General features: G+C 32.8%; 1 long non-coding RNA gene across 1 annotated transcript in view; it reads left to right on the forward strand.

The window, feature by feature from the left end:
- The window catches only part of LOC130447289 (uncharacterized), a 188,436-nt gene that overhangs the window by 102,699 nt on the left and 67,484 nt on the right, over nucleotides 1-18,253 (forward strand). The window lies entirely within an intron of this gene.

Raw genomic sequence — 18,253 nt, forward strand, 5'->3', positions numbered from 1 at the left:
AATAAGAAAAAAATCAATGGGTGCCAAATAAGGACTGTAGAGCAGATGATTTTCCATCGATGCGATGTTTTGACTGTTCGAAAACGTTTTTGTTTAAACTGATGTGCTAGAGCTCGCATTGTCGTGATGGAAAACAGAAATAAATTGAAACAACAACTTTATAACAAAACGATTTATTAACAAAACCATATATCGATCATTTGTTTTTGGTTTTTAATCATTTTGAGAGCTCTGCAGCATTGCGGCGCTAGTGTACTAGCTCGCTAGTATCGAATGAATATTTATACGTCTATGGTTAAATTAATAGTATATCGAGCATTTAATTTATATCACTATCATTATCTTTGGCTAGAGTTAATTAATTTCGATTCAATTAGATTATGTTTCATTAGATTTATTTAATTTGTAAATTTCAGCGTTCATTAATATTGATAACATCGATTCTATTCGCTCAACGAGATTTGAAAGGGTATTAAATTTTACCATTTCATCTCCTGATCCGTATTCAACCAAATCCCCAATTATCAACAACATCATTCACTTTTTATGTGTATTATCGAAATTTATCGACATCTAGTGGCGTTTTTGGCTACTGCGTGAATCTCAAAACTGTCAATCAACGAATCTACTTCTTCTTCTTTCCATAATAGGTCCATTGTTTGTTTCTTCTTTTTTTTAACCTATCTATCGTCCGTCAGTTAAGTTCCTCTTGATAATTTTCATTTCTGTTGTCTCCAAGAGTTAAATCTTTGTAGATTTAGATTTATTTCGTCATAATATTTAATTGCGCTGGCTTCTTTTCCTCTCTCCTCATCTCCATAACTGATTACGTCAATTCCAAATTACTGATGTGAACGATTGTCATTCACATAAAGAAATTAAAACGATTCCAGAACGAGAAGAGTCGCGTGTGTTTGTCATCATAATAAATTTCTTTTAATGATAATCCTCGCGGAAAGCCGACTCACCGAATTCAATGTCGCCCGACTTAGTCTTAAGCTTCGGAGATAAAAAAAAGGTTAGAATCGTAACCGGATCGGTGATATGCTATTCTCGACACCTTCGACAAAAGATCGGTGTTAATCACAATCAGAAAGAGCCATTCATATTATAATGAACGTTCAAACGCGATTTCAATTCCACTCCATACGTTTCCAGGACCGCATTATAAAATTAACAAGATTCAAAATTAATAATTAAACTTAGTTTTTTGTATTTGTCGTTGTTAGCGAAAAATTTTCAACTTTACCACGTGTTTATTTCTTGCGATAATCACTGAGTGCTAGATCAGTTCTTCCCTTTGGAATTATCAGCAGAACCAAGTGTTTGGAGCTATTTAAACCCGAATTTTTGTATCGAAACGTGACAATCTATGAAAAATGATTCACATCTAAGTCCAATTGATTGTCAGCTGAACTGTCTGGACGTGAAAAACCGATTCCAAAGCGTGGAAAGACGCAAAATTAGTTTGGAACTATCTCGCAGACTAGCTTCTTGTTACTTCGAGGAATAAATCGAATGTAACTCGTACGAATAAAAAGCGAATGTGTTAGTTGAGGAACATAAGAGAGTGACAGGCCTTAGAGAAGCCAAGGAAAAATATTTTTAGAAGGTCCAAGGAAGTGCTGATATTAAATTTATTTGCTACCGCTTCCAATTGTCAAATCCCCACTATTGAAACGATTAAGTCAACACTATACCGGTGGCTTACCAACTGGGTATTTCCCTTCAATTTCTGGTAGGTATGAACACCGACATTACTTAAAAACCACCCCTACTATTCATTTCTATCTTTTTAATTTTGTACTAATATTGTTATTATAATGCCATAAATTTTCCATACGGTCCTGTACGAGAATGGAAATAAACGAGGGAGAAACAAGTACCACCAACTGCATTGACATGGATAATATTTGGACAGGAATTGAATGGGGTGTTTTGTTCGATTCAAATATTCACCCTTTTTTCAACAGCAATTGGAAGCACGTACATACCCCGTTTCTTAGAGGAGACAGACATTATTAAATAAAAAATTATGTATACTCAACATATAACATTACTCAAATAAGTCGTGTGACTGACACACAGATGGCGCTGCCATTGTTAAATCCATATGACGTTTATGCTTCTTGACGAAAAAAATCTCATGTACAAAGAAACATTGGCTTTTGTTTGGCTAGATTTAAACGTGGTCGTACAGACACCGATGATTATGAACGTTCTGGTCGTGGTTACTCCAAAAAAAAAAACAAAAAAGTCCCCAAATTGGTTATATCTAATTGTAACTTGAAATTGCTTGAGATAGCTGAGGTCATAAATATCAGAAGGCTGTGGGAGACCACGAGAAAATTTTTTTCAAAGTAGGTGCCGCGTTTAGTTGCAGTGGATCGAAAACAACAACGTGTTGATGATTCAGAACAGTGTTTGGTCATGTTTATACGTGATAAATCAGATTTTTTACATCGATATGTGACAATGGGATCCATCACTCTTCTCCGGAATCAAAAGGAGCATTATCTGAGTGGACTACAGTTGGTGAACCAGGTTTGAAGCGTCCAAAAGTACAACAATCAGCTGGGAAGGTTATGGCTTCAGTATTTTGGGATGCGTATCGAATATTTATCATCGAGGTTTTTCAAAAGGGAAAAACAATCAAAACATAAAGTTATCGAATCATTTTAATGCAAATATCAAGGAAAAACAACCTCATATGTCGAAGATAAAACCAAGACAATGTACCGATTCACAAGTCGATGGTTAAATTGAACGAATTACACCTTCTCATCCACCGTATAGTCCAGATTGGACCACCAATGACTACTTGCTATTTACTGATCTCAAAAAAAAACGTTTATCGGTAAAAAATTCAGCTCAAAATACTGAAACTGAAGCCTATTTTGAGACAAAAGACAAATTCTTTTACAAGCACGACATCGAGAAGATAGAGAAGCGGTGGAATGATTGTATGGTTTTTGAAGGAGATTATATAGATGAAAAACATCGACTTTTGGCAAAAAAATGCGTTCGTCATATTTTTTCAATTCGACATTTTTGGACCGTAGCATAAACCTCGTATTTTCTTTATTACTTTTCCGAAAACGTCCAATTTAAAACCGAAGCACCATGTGTCTTGGAATAGTAGACGCGTACACGCACAAATAAACGAAGATATGCGTAATTTATCGCCGTAGTTAAACGAACTAAGACAAAAAAATTCCGGCAATTAAATAGGTATAAACGTGATTTCGCCGCGAGTGTTACATCCCAAACATAAAGCCGCATATTTCAGCCTTTCGTGATTAACACATACCGAAAGTAAATTACCCGCGAACAGGGTTCGGTTAGTGTGAAGTATCTGCATTCTCCTACGGGATCAAAGATACCGGGAAAGATATACTGCGACGACGATAGGAAAAAAGAAATAAAAATTACTGCGAAAATTCAACGTATTTGGAATCTTTCCAGATCTATTGGCGTTGATTGTCTTTCGAGTAAAAATATTTGCATGATTTTCATTTCGATAAGATACTTCGGAACTTTAGTTTATCTATACAAGGTGAAACAAAAGTTTTTCGTCTTAATATGAAAATTGAATCAAAACTTTTAATACAAACCTCGTATGCTGCGTGAATACGACTCAAACAACACTCGTAGAACTGTACATTCACCATTAAATATGTCAAACTTCATGATGTCAAATTCTGGATACTTAAATCAGTGTTGCCATATCTCAAAATTTAAATAGTGAACCTCGTATTTAGCTATGATAAAAATCGTATAATTAAGTGGCTGAACTTGTATAAAATCTTAACTATGTTATGAACAGGTTGCTTGGACGTTGTCTTCATAATGTAATGCTTTATATTAATATAGTTTTGATGTGGAGATCTTTTCGAGGTTTACTGTTGATATTTTTTTTCATTGGTGTGGAAACCACTTGGCATTGATTAACTCTGCCATTATTTTGCACCCAATATTATCAGACTCTACCGCGACTAAAGCCCCTCAAAGTTTCTGTGAAATTTCTTTAGTACCTACCTACCAATAGGTATTGCTTCAAAGATGAATAGCCCATCATCTCTCGTTCTCATTTTTATTTTTTTTTATTCCAGTTTTATTAAGTTCTTGGACTTTAGCCTGCCCTTTCCAGTCTTGTATGTTTTGTATCTTACATATGTGGAAAGAGGACTAGTACGAAGCAGGTTGCAATGTTGGGTATCAATTATCTTGTCCGCCATATTCCTCTGGTTCCATCTGCATCTCCAGGAACTTATCTTTACCGTGATTGCGCTTTCTATGTGAACCTGAAGATCAATTCGCATCAGATCTATTGGTTTATAATAAGAGTAACTAACTCAAAGGCCAAAATTTGTTTTTTTTTTCAGTAATTTTTGATTCTGTAATAACATATTCTGTGTTATTGAATTCAATTAATTAATTCAAATAACTTTCTCTTTATTTAAACGAGACCCAATAGATATCAAATAATTTTCCCAGTACGTACGTTGATTTCTGGAAAAAGGGAAATGGTTTGGAAACCATTCTAAATCTCCGTTATCCGAAATAAAAGCCTTTCTTCCAGACGAATAATCGTATTTCAGAAATATGAATTCCAGAAACATACTTGACATGAACGAAATTTAATTTTCGGAAAAAAATAAAGGCCGAACGTGTTAAGATTTAAAAACGTAGCCCTTTCCCAACGTTGTGGACAATAGACCAGGCAAAAAGGTCAATATCGATTCATTCATAATAATTTTATACATTCTTTCACTGTTTTCACAAAACTCCTTCGGATTTTTGTTGTTTGAAATAAAATAAATAGAAATCTTCCTGATCCTTTTTTTGGTTAATAGCTTCAACGAACTCATAGCTTGTTTTTTTTTCAATAAAAATCATACGCCTAGAATCACTCAAATAAAGTAAAACTTCATGACAGACAATGATAAATCAAATCGTCATCTTCTTTTTAAACAACCCTCGTAGATACACCAGTTGGGAGTTTTAAATGTAACAAATGTCGATGTATTTTCAAAAAAATTACAAACTATGTGACAATTCTTTGGGAAGTTCGCCGATAGCTCATTCGTCATTGCAATCTTAATCGTTTCAGTAAAAAAATTTAAAAAAAACGAGGGTTAAACGAAAACAATAAAAATTATTTATGCTTCAACCGAAAAGTACCCGAGTCACAAACAACAAAAAGCAACTCTTCCTCACATAAATAAGACACTTAAATCCATTTGGAGGGTTTGTAAAAGCTAAGCGCACATTCAGGTCAAGCAAGCGGCGTCCCGGGGCGATTGTTCCTGATAACGAGCCAGGGATACGTTAAAATAACCGCCAGGAGGCGAAGGATTCTCCGGAGGACTGATCCGTAGTCCGGGACCACCGCAGAATTAATAACCATTACTCAGATCGAGAGCTTTTTTTTTCTAATGAACGGTAGACTTTCATGGAAAAAGATATATATCAGAATTATGTATGGAATTTCTTTCCATTATTTCCTTTAATTCCGTTAATTTTTTTCATAATACTATCTGTAGATATTTGCTAGTGGCACATTTTATAGATAATTAAATTCATTTTCTTTTATCTCAATCGTAAATCGTATCGATTCTAGTGAATAATAAGATGTTTTTTTCCCTTTTTCAAATGACGTGAAAACTTCAATACACTAAAGAATAAGTTATACAGAAGACTATTAAAGTTATTGACATCAAACCAAGTTTCTGACTCCTGTTAGACACACATCCGAAAACCGCATTATACTCCTAATATTTTCTTGACAAGCCCCTGCAAAGTTGGCCATATTCGCCTCACGACGACGTTCAATTTTCACGTCGTATATATACAAGACGGGCGCACCCCCGATTCCACCAGGTTCGGACTCGGTTTCCACCAGATATAAAGTAATTTCTAATTATATTTATAAGACTCTTTGAGTAAAAATATTGATGAAAACGTTCACTATTATGTTCCGAAATCTATAATACGAGGGGGGTCGACAAAATTTTTAATCTCAGCTTAGTTAGTTACCAAAATAAGTTAATAATAATCTTTTAATTTGGTGATGATGAAGCTTTCTAAATTTCTGTTTTATCGAATTATCTATAACTGACAATGACAGTTGCATTGACAATGACAATGACAGTGATATTGACAATGACAATGACATTGATAATGACAATGACATTAGGAAGGCACCTGATTTACAAGTACCACACGAACCAACTAAAGTCGGAGTTAGGATATTGGATGGTGCTGAGAATAGTCTAGGTTCGTTCTGAAGCGAGCTTTTCGCGTGCTTAAGCTCTTCATGCGTTAGGTGACGCGGATTCGAATAAACACTTAACACCAACAATTACTGTGTCTGACGCGCGTTTCTATAACCAAGTTATCGTCTTCGGAGACTGAAAGTAAACTCGACACACCATATTGAAACATTTTAGTTAAATGCGTCGAATTTTTTAACAGTAACGATAATAAAATGGATTGTAAAGGACAAATCTGCGTCTAGAAGGGCAAATACGATTTCAGAGACAAGAAAATTGAAAATCCTTGCGACTTGTTTCTGTTTTCCAACTTCGATGAGGGATATTTTGTATTGGAAAATTGAATTAATTTCCTCTGAAACCCAACGAAAAGATTGTTAAATTTAGGACTTTTAGCGACCAAAAATTCGAGAATAAAACATGACCTAATGAAGAAAAAAGTCTTTGAACTTAATAAATAGTCATCATTGATAAATTTCCTAACCTTTTTGACATTTTTTGAAAATTTCCATCTACATAGCATAAGCATTAAAATTCGCTACGTAAAGAGATGGTTCGGTACTGTAAGAAGCACTCCCATCGAGGCTTAGGAAACGACCTCCTGTCCGGTATATTGCAGACTATCATTCAGAGTGGTTATGTCTTGCACGGCAGTCTCGTGCATTTCCCTTGGTAGTGCCAAATATTTCTAACTATTCTATATTAGATATAGCAGAAAGGAACAATATTTTCCACCATTTTCCTATTCATACGATGTAATAAAACAGCGGTGGGAAAATAAAGTTGAAGAAAAAAACAATTTGTCTTCACGAAATTATCTCTAGGTCATATCGATGATGAGGTTCGTAGTACGAACATTTACGCACGTAAAAAAGTATACAGCCCATTAAACGATCCTTTTTGTATGGATAAAAGGGTTGAAAGGAAAAACCGAAATTGATTTTCACTTTCGATTGCAGACTTTTGCGTCCAACCACGTTTGTATTGATAAAACTCAATCAATTTGCTTTTACTTTATTTTTCGTTTAATTGGATTTTCCGTACAATGTTGCCGGATAAGTTTTCACCATTAAAAATATCAAAATGATGGCAGATTTGACATTTTCAAATCTGAAACTTACGTAGCAACCCTCTTATTACCATCGGTTTTCACTTCATAATTTTCAAATGAAAATATTTCGAAAACGGTTCGTAGTAGCCAGTTCCACCAAGAGCACCTTTTTAAATGTCAAATTGAATGAAGTTTTAATTCTTCTAAAATTTTTTTGGATTGATAAATACTTGGTAAGAATCGTATAATTAGCGCTATAATGTTTATGAAGCAAATCCCAATTATTTATCACTTTTCTAACTGTCATTAACATTTACGCATCACCCTCTAAGTATAATTACTTTAGGAACATAACCTATAATTTCTGACTATCCTTTAATTATTTTAAAATACGTCAACATACAATTAAAACGTATCTGATATCATTGTATAGATTATTATCGAGGATTCTTTTCGCGATTTATTCACGAATAACCGACCATCGCGTGGATTTAATGTCTTTATCTCCTCAGCTGCTGAAGGTTCTAAATTATAGGGTGCCAGTCGCTTGCACAAAGCATCTGGTTGTGAAAAAATTAACTTATTTAATAACTTCATTCTGTGTACCGTTTCTGTTCGATGATTATATAGGGTGATCGGCGTATAGGATAACGTACAAAGGACCCTGTAATATTGACTGGTACGAAATGAATAATTCGATTTTTGGTTGTACGTGAACCATACGGAAAACGGCTGATAATTAATTATAACTTTAGTCTAAAATTTCCTTTTTTATTTCGTCCTATTTTCTTCACTGTGTTCATTTCCTTCCTCTTCAAATTTTGATTTCTCTTTATTATTTACTTTTTTTTATACACGCTGTACATACATAAATTTCAAAAAAGTAATTAAATTATAATGATTCAATGTCAAACTCTTCTTTGAAATGATGAGTGCGGCGGTTACTAGAAAAACTTTTATAATTCGAAAGTGAAACCATATAATTTAGAGCAATGAGCGGTCTAGATAAAGACATTAACTTCACGCAACGATGAATCATGGATAATTCATGAAAATAAAAAGAACCACAGAAAGATTGTTATCTATATATCTATATTATATAGGGAATCCCAAAATTAATGAACGTTTTTTACCTATTTCTCTGGTTATAGTACTTTCACAATTTTTTCGTAAATAAATTGTTTAACATCAGTTGATTAATTAAATAATTGAAACGAAGCATATTTCTGCTTCAAACAGTTTCCGAACTCGTTCAACAGTGTGGAGGACGTACCAGAAATTAGTAAAAACGGGCTCTGTTGCGGACGCGTCGCATTCTGGACTTCCGGTATCCGTGAGAGCACTTCCCGAGGATGATTTCGATCGAAAAATAGGATTGAATGATCCGCAATTCCAGAATTTTGTGCAAATTTCAAGCTGACATATATACATGTACCGGAACGACCAGAAACTGGTATCCATTGTCTCTGGGACCAAAAATATTTGTATATGCTCGAAAATTTACGTAGCAAATGGACAACGATTCAACATCTGTCATTTCATACAGGATGGGCATCAATTTGTATCGATATTATCTCGTTTTTTCTTTACATAATTCAACAAAAACGAACTAAGCTTAAATTTAAACTGAAAAAATGCTAATTTGAGTTTTTTATCTGCTATTCTTATTAAGTTTATTTTAATAATAACATTCTCGGTAAGCAAGATGATTTATTTCGCAATTTTCGACATAAGCAAAATCCTCGTAAACGAAAATATAATTTTACGTCTGGAAATAAAGCGTCAACACAGAAAGGCAGACTGAAACTAATAAACAACATGCCGATAAAACGGAATCAGGGCGAGTCGTTGCAAATAAACTAAACAACTAAATATCCAGTAGCGTTGTTTAAATATTGTTTAAAAGGATAAATATTTTATAATCGAAATTTTGATTTTCCTTTATTGTTTGAAACTAGCCACATATCTCTACTTACTATACTAATACTATATTAGAAAGTACACAATCTGTACAGAAGACGCCACGTTGTTTAGTATTTATTTGATAGCCATCAAACAATACGTTTATTTGAAAGGCCTTAGTCCAACCAATATAGAAGCTTACTTAGATTCTACTCTGGGTGAGACAAGGCCGTACAGGTCCAGCATCGCAGTAGTCGACCAAATGAGGTGACGACGAAATTTTGAAGAAAAAAGTGCGCGAGCTTGACGACACAGTAGGCATCTCAAAAAGTGCTGTACATCGCATATTAACTGTAGATTTGGACATGAGAAAGCTGTTCACAAGATGGGTGCCGCGTTTGTTCACAATGGAACAAAACTATCGTCGTGAAGATATTTCCATCGAGTGTTTGACAATGTTTCACAGAAATGAGACCGTTTCATAACCATAGATCGAACGTGAGTCCATCATTTCACGTCCGAAACTTCACAATCGAAACAATGAACTGAAATGGGAGAACCGGTCCAACGGTGACCATTTACAGACAAGGTCATGGCGTTGGGTTTTTGGGATGCTTCGTGGATAATTTCCATTGAAAAAGAAAAAACTATCAACCAAAATTAACGTTTCAATTGCTACCTCATCCAACCTTATTCGCCAGATTTACTTCCTCGAATTCTTTTCTGTTCCTAAACTTGAAAAATGAAGGAGGACGTGGAGATTATCGATTTTTATTATAAAAAGGGTATACAACATCGCTGGGAAACGTGTATGAAGGTTGAAGGAGATTATATTAAAAGATAAAAATATGTTTTTCAAAATTTTTTTGTTTCTATTGTTGGTCCAGGTACTTCTGGGACCGTCCTCGTAGGATATAATCGAATTAACTAAAATAATCGATATTTTACTAATAGTTCGACTAACTTTCTTGGCATTGGTGTTTCCAGTTAATTTTTTTTGACAATATTATCTGAATGTAGTAAAAGGATTCTTTTGTTAGCAACCGACACGCCAATAGCAGTGTTTATGGTAATAAAAAGAAATCATTGAGTCTTTAGAGACACTATGAACAAACAATATATACAAATCTTGGCAAAAAATGTAATAAAAGTTTGTCATATTTACATAAAACCGAAATTTTTTAATGTCTGACTTGGAAGTACAGACCAAATGTTTATGTCTTCTGTTTAGTTTGGCGCCACGACATTTTTGTCGATTTTAATACAGGGTAGTTCGTAAATAAATTGTTTGTTTATAAATTAGATTTGAAAAAATACGTTAAGACATAAAAAATATAATTACACCCTTGGTAATCGTTCAAATACTATTTTATTTCATCATTTTTTTATTATGTTACACCCCTCGGTATATAAATTAAAATTCTAACAGTGGGATGTCGAATATTTCCCCTTTTGTAGATATAATTAAAAATTAAATCACCCCGATAAGATTTTTGATATTCCGAATTTTAAAGTCGCTTCAAATCTTTCGGGAGTTTTCCCCTTTTTCTGCTAATTCACCTTATTTAACATTCAACGTCGTCAGCCCCTTTTCTCTTTGAATTATCGACAAAGATAAACATTGTAAAGCCGAAATGGCAAAAATAAAATCTGTTTGCCTAATGACTTATACCTAATTAAAAAAAAATCGGCGAATATTTTTAATGGAACGTTAAGGGTAATTTTCCAATGTTTGAATCTTTTGTTTCCAAGTTTTTCGACTTTAAAACTACCTCTTCATGCTCTTGTCTCCATATTTTTGACCAACGGCCTTATGAGATGTCAAGTAAACAAGGAATTGAACGAATGATTGAAGAATTATATGAAATTTTAATTAATAAACATTCTGAACTTAAAAGTCATAAAAATGACAGTTAAGGGGTATAAGGATCTTATAAGGATATTCAAAAAGGAAATTAAATTTACAGAAACTTTAAATATAGATTATTTGTAGATTTTCTTGCTGCTTTTTTTACCAGAAATATGAAATTGCATCACTTTGAAGACAAATTATTGTTTTTGCCACTATCAACTTGAAATATTTTCTATTATCAAAGTAATTTCACAGATCATTTGAAGAATATTAAAGTTCATATTAAATAAACTGTCTAGAATTCATCTGGAATGAAACGGAAATTTAGAAACAACAATTTTCAATGCTTAAATTCATATTCCAGTTCCTAGTAAAACATATGTGCATTGCTTGCCTTATTTATTATTTTAACAAAATAATATTCAATACTATGACAGCTACTAATTAAAACTTGAAGAATCTTCATTAATTCTGTTTATGTTCGTCGAGCATGATAAAAGGATTGAAAACTTTATGGCTACATGAGTTTCCAGATTATTAGCTTCTGTCTTCAACCGAAAATAAATTATAAAGGAATAGTTAGAATAATAGAGATTCTAAATCAAATAATTCATATCTAGAAACGATTCTTTTTGTTTCTAAACTGGTTTAAACACTTGCATAACTACGAATTTTGACAATACTTTTAAACAGACTTTATTTTAGCAATTCTTCATCTAGAACTTCCCACAGCCTCCTCGTCATAGTTGTTGATATATCTAAATAGAACATTCGATCCACGAGTCCGTCTAGTTTATTTCAGACCACTATGTGATTATGAATGAAGTAAATATTCAGGTGAACGTCTTGGCAACATTCTAAACTTGAAACTTGTCTTCTAACATACAAATGTTGACGAAAACATATTAGCAACATTCTAAACATGAATAAAACTGTCTTCTAACATACAAATGTTGACGAAAACGTATTAGCAACATTCTAAACATGAATAAAACTGTCTTCTAACATACAAATGTTGACATAATTGTCTTCTAACATAGAAATGTTGACGAAAACGTATTAGCAACATTCTAAACATGAATAAAACTGTCTTCTAACATACAAATGTTGACATAATTGTCTTCTAACATACAAAAGTTGACATAACTGCTTTCTAACATACAAATGCTGACGAAAACGTGTTAGCAACATTCTAAACATGAATAAAACTGTCTTCTAACATACAAATGTTGACATAATTGTCTTCTAACATACAAAAGTTGACATAACTGCTTTCTAACATACAAATGCTGACGAAAACGTGTTAGCAACATTCTAAACTTGAATAAAACTGTCTTCTAACATACAAATGTTGACATAATTGTCTTCTAACATACAAATGTTGACGTATCTGTCTTCTAACATACAAATGTTGACGAAAACGTATTAGCAACATTCTAAACTTGAATAAAACTGTCTTCTAACATACAAATGTTGACGTAACTGTCTTCTAACATACAAATGTTGACGAAAACGTATTAGCAACATTCTAAACTTGAATAAAACTGTCTTCTAACATACAAATGTTGACATAATTGTCTTCTAACATACAAATGTTGACGTAACTGTCTTCTAACATACAAATGTTGACGAAAACGTATTAGCAACATTCTAAACATGAATAAAACTGTCTTCTAACATACAAATGTTGACATAATTGTCTTCTAACATACAAATGTTCACGAAAACGTATTAGCAACATTCTAAACATGAATAAAACTGTCTTCTAACATACAAATGTTGACATAATTGTCTTCTAACATACAAAAGTTGACATAACTGCTTTCTAACATACAAATGCTGACGAAAACGTGTTAGCAACATTCTAAACTTGAATAAAACTGTCTTCTAACATACAAATGTTGACATAATTGTCTTCTAACATACAAATGTTGACGTAACTGTCTTCTAACATACAAATGTTGACATAATTGTCTTCTAACATACAAAAGTTGACATAACTGATTTCTAACATACAAATGCTGACGAAAACGTGTTAGCAACATTCTAAACTTGAATAAAACTGTCTTCTAACATACAAATGTTGACATAATTGTCTTCTAACATACAAATGTTGACGTAACTGTCTTCTAACATACAAATGTTGACGAAAACGTATTAGCAACATTCTAAACTTGAATAAAACTGTCTTCTTACATACAAATGTTGACAGAACTGTCTTCTAACATACAAATGTTGACAGAACTGCCTTCTAACATACAAATGTTGATAGAACTGTTTTCTAACATACAAATGTTGACGTAACTGTCTTAGCAACATTCTAAACTTAAATAAAACTGTCTTCTACCATACAAATGTTCACGTAAACGTCTTTAACATTATTCATTCTTTTATATCATATAAATCAATTCCCATAGGAAGATATCTGATAATGTTAGATCAGGTGATGGGGCTGGCTTTTTTTATAGTGTTCATCTCCCTATCCACCGATATGGAAATGATATGTCAGAGATTGCGTCTGTAATGATATGGTCAAAGGCACCCCATAACATTCACTTGACTTTCTAGGTTTCTTGGAACAGAAAATTGAAATGTCATTAGTTTGAAGTATTTCTAAATAATGATTGTCATTCAAATAGTCCTCAATGAAAATAGGACAATGTTATGTTTGCTAAATAAACATTTTTCCGCCAGGGATTTTAGATTTTTTTGATATTAAACATCTAGAAATTATCTTTTTAGTGATTCTTTTGAATTAAACAGACTTGGACAATGTCGCGTGCTTCCCTACTATCATATGTGTTTTCCGTCTTCCTTTGACGCAACTATTCATTCCAGAGGGAGGCAAATAAAAAATTATAACCATAATCAAATCAATGAGCAATTAGAGTAGAAACATATTTATTTCCCTGATGTAGAAAAGACGTTTTCTACTGTCAATAAAGAGACCCATGAAAGTTTCAGTTTCTCGTACGTTATGTAGAGTCTTGTCACTAATAATTCAGCACCTTCTTTAGAAAATTTTGTGATCTGTGGTAGGATTTGATGATTTCCTGCAGCATTCGTCATCTATTTCAAAAAAGTAGATGTTTCAGTTTGATCTCTCTGAGATTACTGCACCAACTGGTGTGAAACTAGATTTGAAACATTTTCTTAACGATTTATGACGATTGTTTTTATCATAGTTATACGAAAATACCTCATAATATGGTTTTTGTTCTCGTCTCGTGTATCTTTCGGGTTTATTTTCTGGTTTTACATGAATCCAGGTATCTAATATATTTATTATATTAATCACACCTATATAAATTTCTCGGTTGTTCGTTCTCCTCCCGGCTGCACCCACTTAAATCAAGTTTCAACTACAAATCAAATTGAAACCTTTTTAGCATAACGTTAACGTAATCCTCATCGTCAAAGGCTCAATTTGCATGCTTCACTAACAATAAACATAAATTTTCAACGAGTCAGAATATTAATATAAGATTATTCCCACCCATTTTGCGTTACTAAGGGCGTTATTCAAAGGAAACTTCACCTAAACTTCGAAGTTAACAGGATTTTTTGCTTTAACTTTACTTTTTTTCATCTACACGTCTTTTGTGCTCGATATTAATATTATTTCAGTAATAAATTTTAGAAAAAACGTTTCAAAAAAATCATTTAATCCTTTATCAATGACTAACAACTACCTTTCTTGGATTTATAAAAATTACGTATCTAAACTTGTAAGAAGAACAGAGACAAGACAGAAGAAGAACATAATGGTGTAAAGGCTTCAAAAGACCCTTCACAACTTGTCTAATTAGTTCACCATAAACTTGATCAACTTGATCGAAAACACTACTTTGTACATCCGCGTCTATTTCCTTCAGTAAGCATCTTTTTATGTCATTTCAAAGGCTTTTTATATATACGACTGTATATAAGTTTCCATATAGTTTAGAGGAGACTTTGTTAGGTTTGTTAAACTTTATAAAATTTTTGAGACACTTTGTCTTGCATTTTTTTATCTGAATCTAATTTTATTCTATTTTATAATAAACAGATTCCATATAAATATGAGTGTCTTAGAATAAATTAGAGATATTCTACAAGGAAATGATCGATTTCGAATACATTTTTGATCTGAAACGTCTACTTAAGATTTGTCCTATCAGCTATACGAGATAACGTAATTCGAAGTAACCATTTTGACCGGATTACAAGGCATCGAACTCCTAATAATCGATATACAATACTTTTAATCATGTTCGTCCTTTGATCTTTTCCAGCTTAAAGAAAAGAGGGATGAAAAGTAATAAATTTTTCCTAAGGGTAAAAGCTCATGAAACTGACATTTATTTTTAGCAAGAATATTGTTGAAAATGTCTCGTTCTATTTGTATTTGCAACGTACCTAGTTAGAAATAAAAAACGAAATTCAGTCCCGGAATATCAACGGCGCAGTTCCTGTCAGATGATCTGATAGGACGGAAAATTTCCTGTAGGGTTGAATTTTCTGAATACCTATTAGAAAAAACAGCGACAAACGATCTGTCAGTTAAATTTAATTAACCCTACCACGAAAGTAATGACTTGATTATAATCACTTCCCGTTGTAATCTGTTGATGATAGATTTAATGTAATAAATATGAAATGAAAACAAAAAAAAACACTAAAGAATATAATTAAATACTTATTTTGAAGTATTAAGCCAAAATTTTCATCTTAGAGCTATCCGTGTACCAGGTAGTTTCGTTATTTAGTATTGCAGACTTACCATAATTCGATTTCTCATAAAAATTATTGATAGACTAGTAGACCCATCAGATTTCGTACTGCCTCAATCGATAAATAAAAAACTTTCTTATGAAATAAACTTAAAACAAACAAAAAGAATTTTTTTATTTATTAAAACAAATAAAAAAAAACCCCGGTATTAATGAAATTTTTTTATTATTCACACTTACAAAACAGAATTTTCTTGAAATACTGGCTATTTATGAGGTTGCAATTTGATATTAACGAATGCTCGCGACTAGGAAACTCCAAGATGATTCGGCAAACTTCCAACGACTGGCCTTGCGATTTATTTATGGTTATCGCAAAGTACATGCGTACCGGAAAAAGTAAACGTTTAAAATCGACCAAAAATTATGATCTAAAACACCTCTCCTTTCATGAATGATCTCCACGTCCTTATCTATTCTTCTCAGGACATTTACTTGGTCACTTGATCTGCCCACATCTAATCCTTGCTCCCGAAATTGGGGGTCCTTTCTATATCATACAAGCCCTACTATCCACGTAAGAATTATATCAGTAGGTCCAAAGTTGGTAGTTATTCCAAGGAAGTAGGACTTTTAACCTCTCAGGACGCCCGGAACTTACATATAGTCCCTTTTATTTCGGTGTTTAATCTCCTAAAATTATTTTCTGTTACTTATCTTTTCAATACTTTCCAAAACAATGAAGAAATAATAAAGTTTTCCGTTAGATTAAGTATATCTTGCATCACCCTCGTATATGTATCAAAAAATGTTAATAACCCTTATGATTATTCGTTTATTTAACAGAAACTAAAATTCTTTGGTATAATAATGTGAAAAAATATATATACATTAAGTGAAATAATGACTGAGAATGTGTCCTGTAGATCGTATTCACACTTTCCCCCTAGAATTCATGATGGATTGTTCTTGTGATCTTACCCTGATAATTACGGTTATCTCTATCAAGGGACATTAAATCCAATTTAAAACTACTATTGTAAAATAAATTAAACGTCGTTAGGAAGTGGAAGAAGAGATCTCCATCATATAGTAGAAAAAAAAAACGACGTATGACTGATAGGATGAGAGAAATTTCGAAGGGTATATTATTCGTCGAGGGACAACTTATTATTATTTGACAGGATTTAGTTATTTACTCATTTACTCACTATATTCATCAAATATTTAAACGAACCAGTGACCTGACGCGTTTGATCAGAATGGAAAGAAAACAGTGTCGTGAAGATGCTTCCATCGAGTGTTTGACAATGTTTCATTACCATAGATGAAACGTGGATTTATTACATCACATCAGAATCAAAATAACAGTCAAAACAAAGGACTGAAAAGGGAGGACCAGGTGCAAAGACGGCAAAGACTGTTCCATCTGCAGGTAAGGTCCTGGCGTCGGTTTTATGGAATAATTTTGTTTGACTATCTTGTAAAAGGAAAAACCATCAACGGCGAGTACCATGCAACGTTTGAGCGAAGATATCTAGCAAAAACAGACACGTTTGACTAAGAGGGAAGTCACAATGCCAATTGCCAAAATTAGTGAATTAAAGTAAGATTTAGCCGCCTTGAAATATATAAAGAAGACAAAAACCGTTTCATGTGCAGGCTTCGGTTTTTTTGGATCTTGAATAATGGAAAACTATAAATTTGCTACACTACCCACCAGATTTAGCCCTCTCGTATTATATTTTGGTATCAGATTTAAAAAAATAGCTCGGTGGTCAAAGATTTTCCAACAATGTAAAAGTGATGTGGGCAATATCGAAATTTATTTATAACTTTTTGAAGTAAAACACCTTAGGATATTTTTTTGGTTTTTATTGGGTTGTGTTTAGATTATAAACTTTACAATACCGCCTTATTATTACCCTCAACGATAAAAATAAAATTTTGTCTATGAGTTGAATGGAATTAACACAATCAGCTGCTTTCTCACTATTTCTATAGCGGTCTTGCATTATAATATAATAGATTTCTTTAGGAACATTCATAATTTCAATTTATATTCATAAAAATATTAAATTTACTTTTATTTTTATAATTTTTGCATATCTTATATCAATTATTTACTTCTTTTTCTTTCTAACATGGATGACTATATTATTAGGCTACTGCCTGTTAAACGACAGCAAGTCTTCCTCAGTCTAGAATTATCACCTTCTGGATTGTTCTTTTCTGAGTATTTAACAAGTCCACAAATTCTACAGAGATAGTTTCATAAATTGTGACTAAAATCAAACTGATATCAAAGCTAATAAAACCACCGTTGATTAGTTTTTTCCATATTATTTCGGATCGATCTTTCTACGCGAATCTTTTTGCGGTCATCAGCTTAGCTCCCAACAATTTATGGCCGATTTATCCAGATAGATAGACCCTTATTGAATTAAATAGCGATAATGGC

The sequence above is a fragment of the Diorhabda sublineata genome, chromosome 8 (genome assembly GCF_026230105.1).
Source record: "Diorhabda sublineata isolate icDioSubl1.1 chromosome 8, icDioSubl1.1, whole genome shotgun sequence".
NCBI classification, from domain to species: Eukaryota; Metazoa; Arthropoda; class Insecta; order Coleoptera; family Chrysomelidae; genus Diorhabda; species Diorhabda sublineata.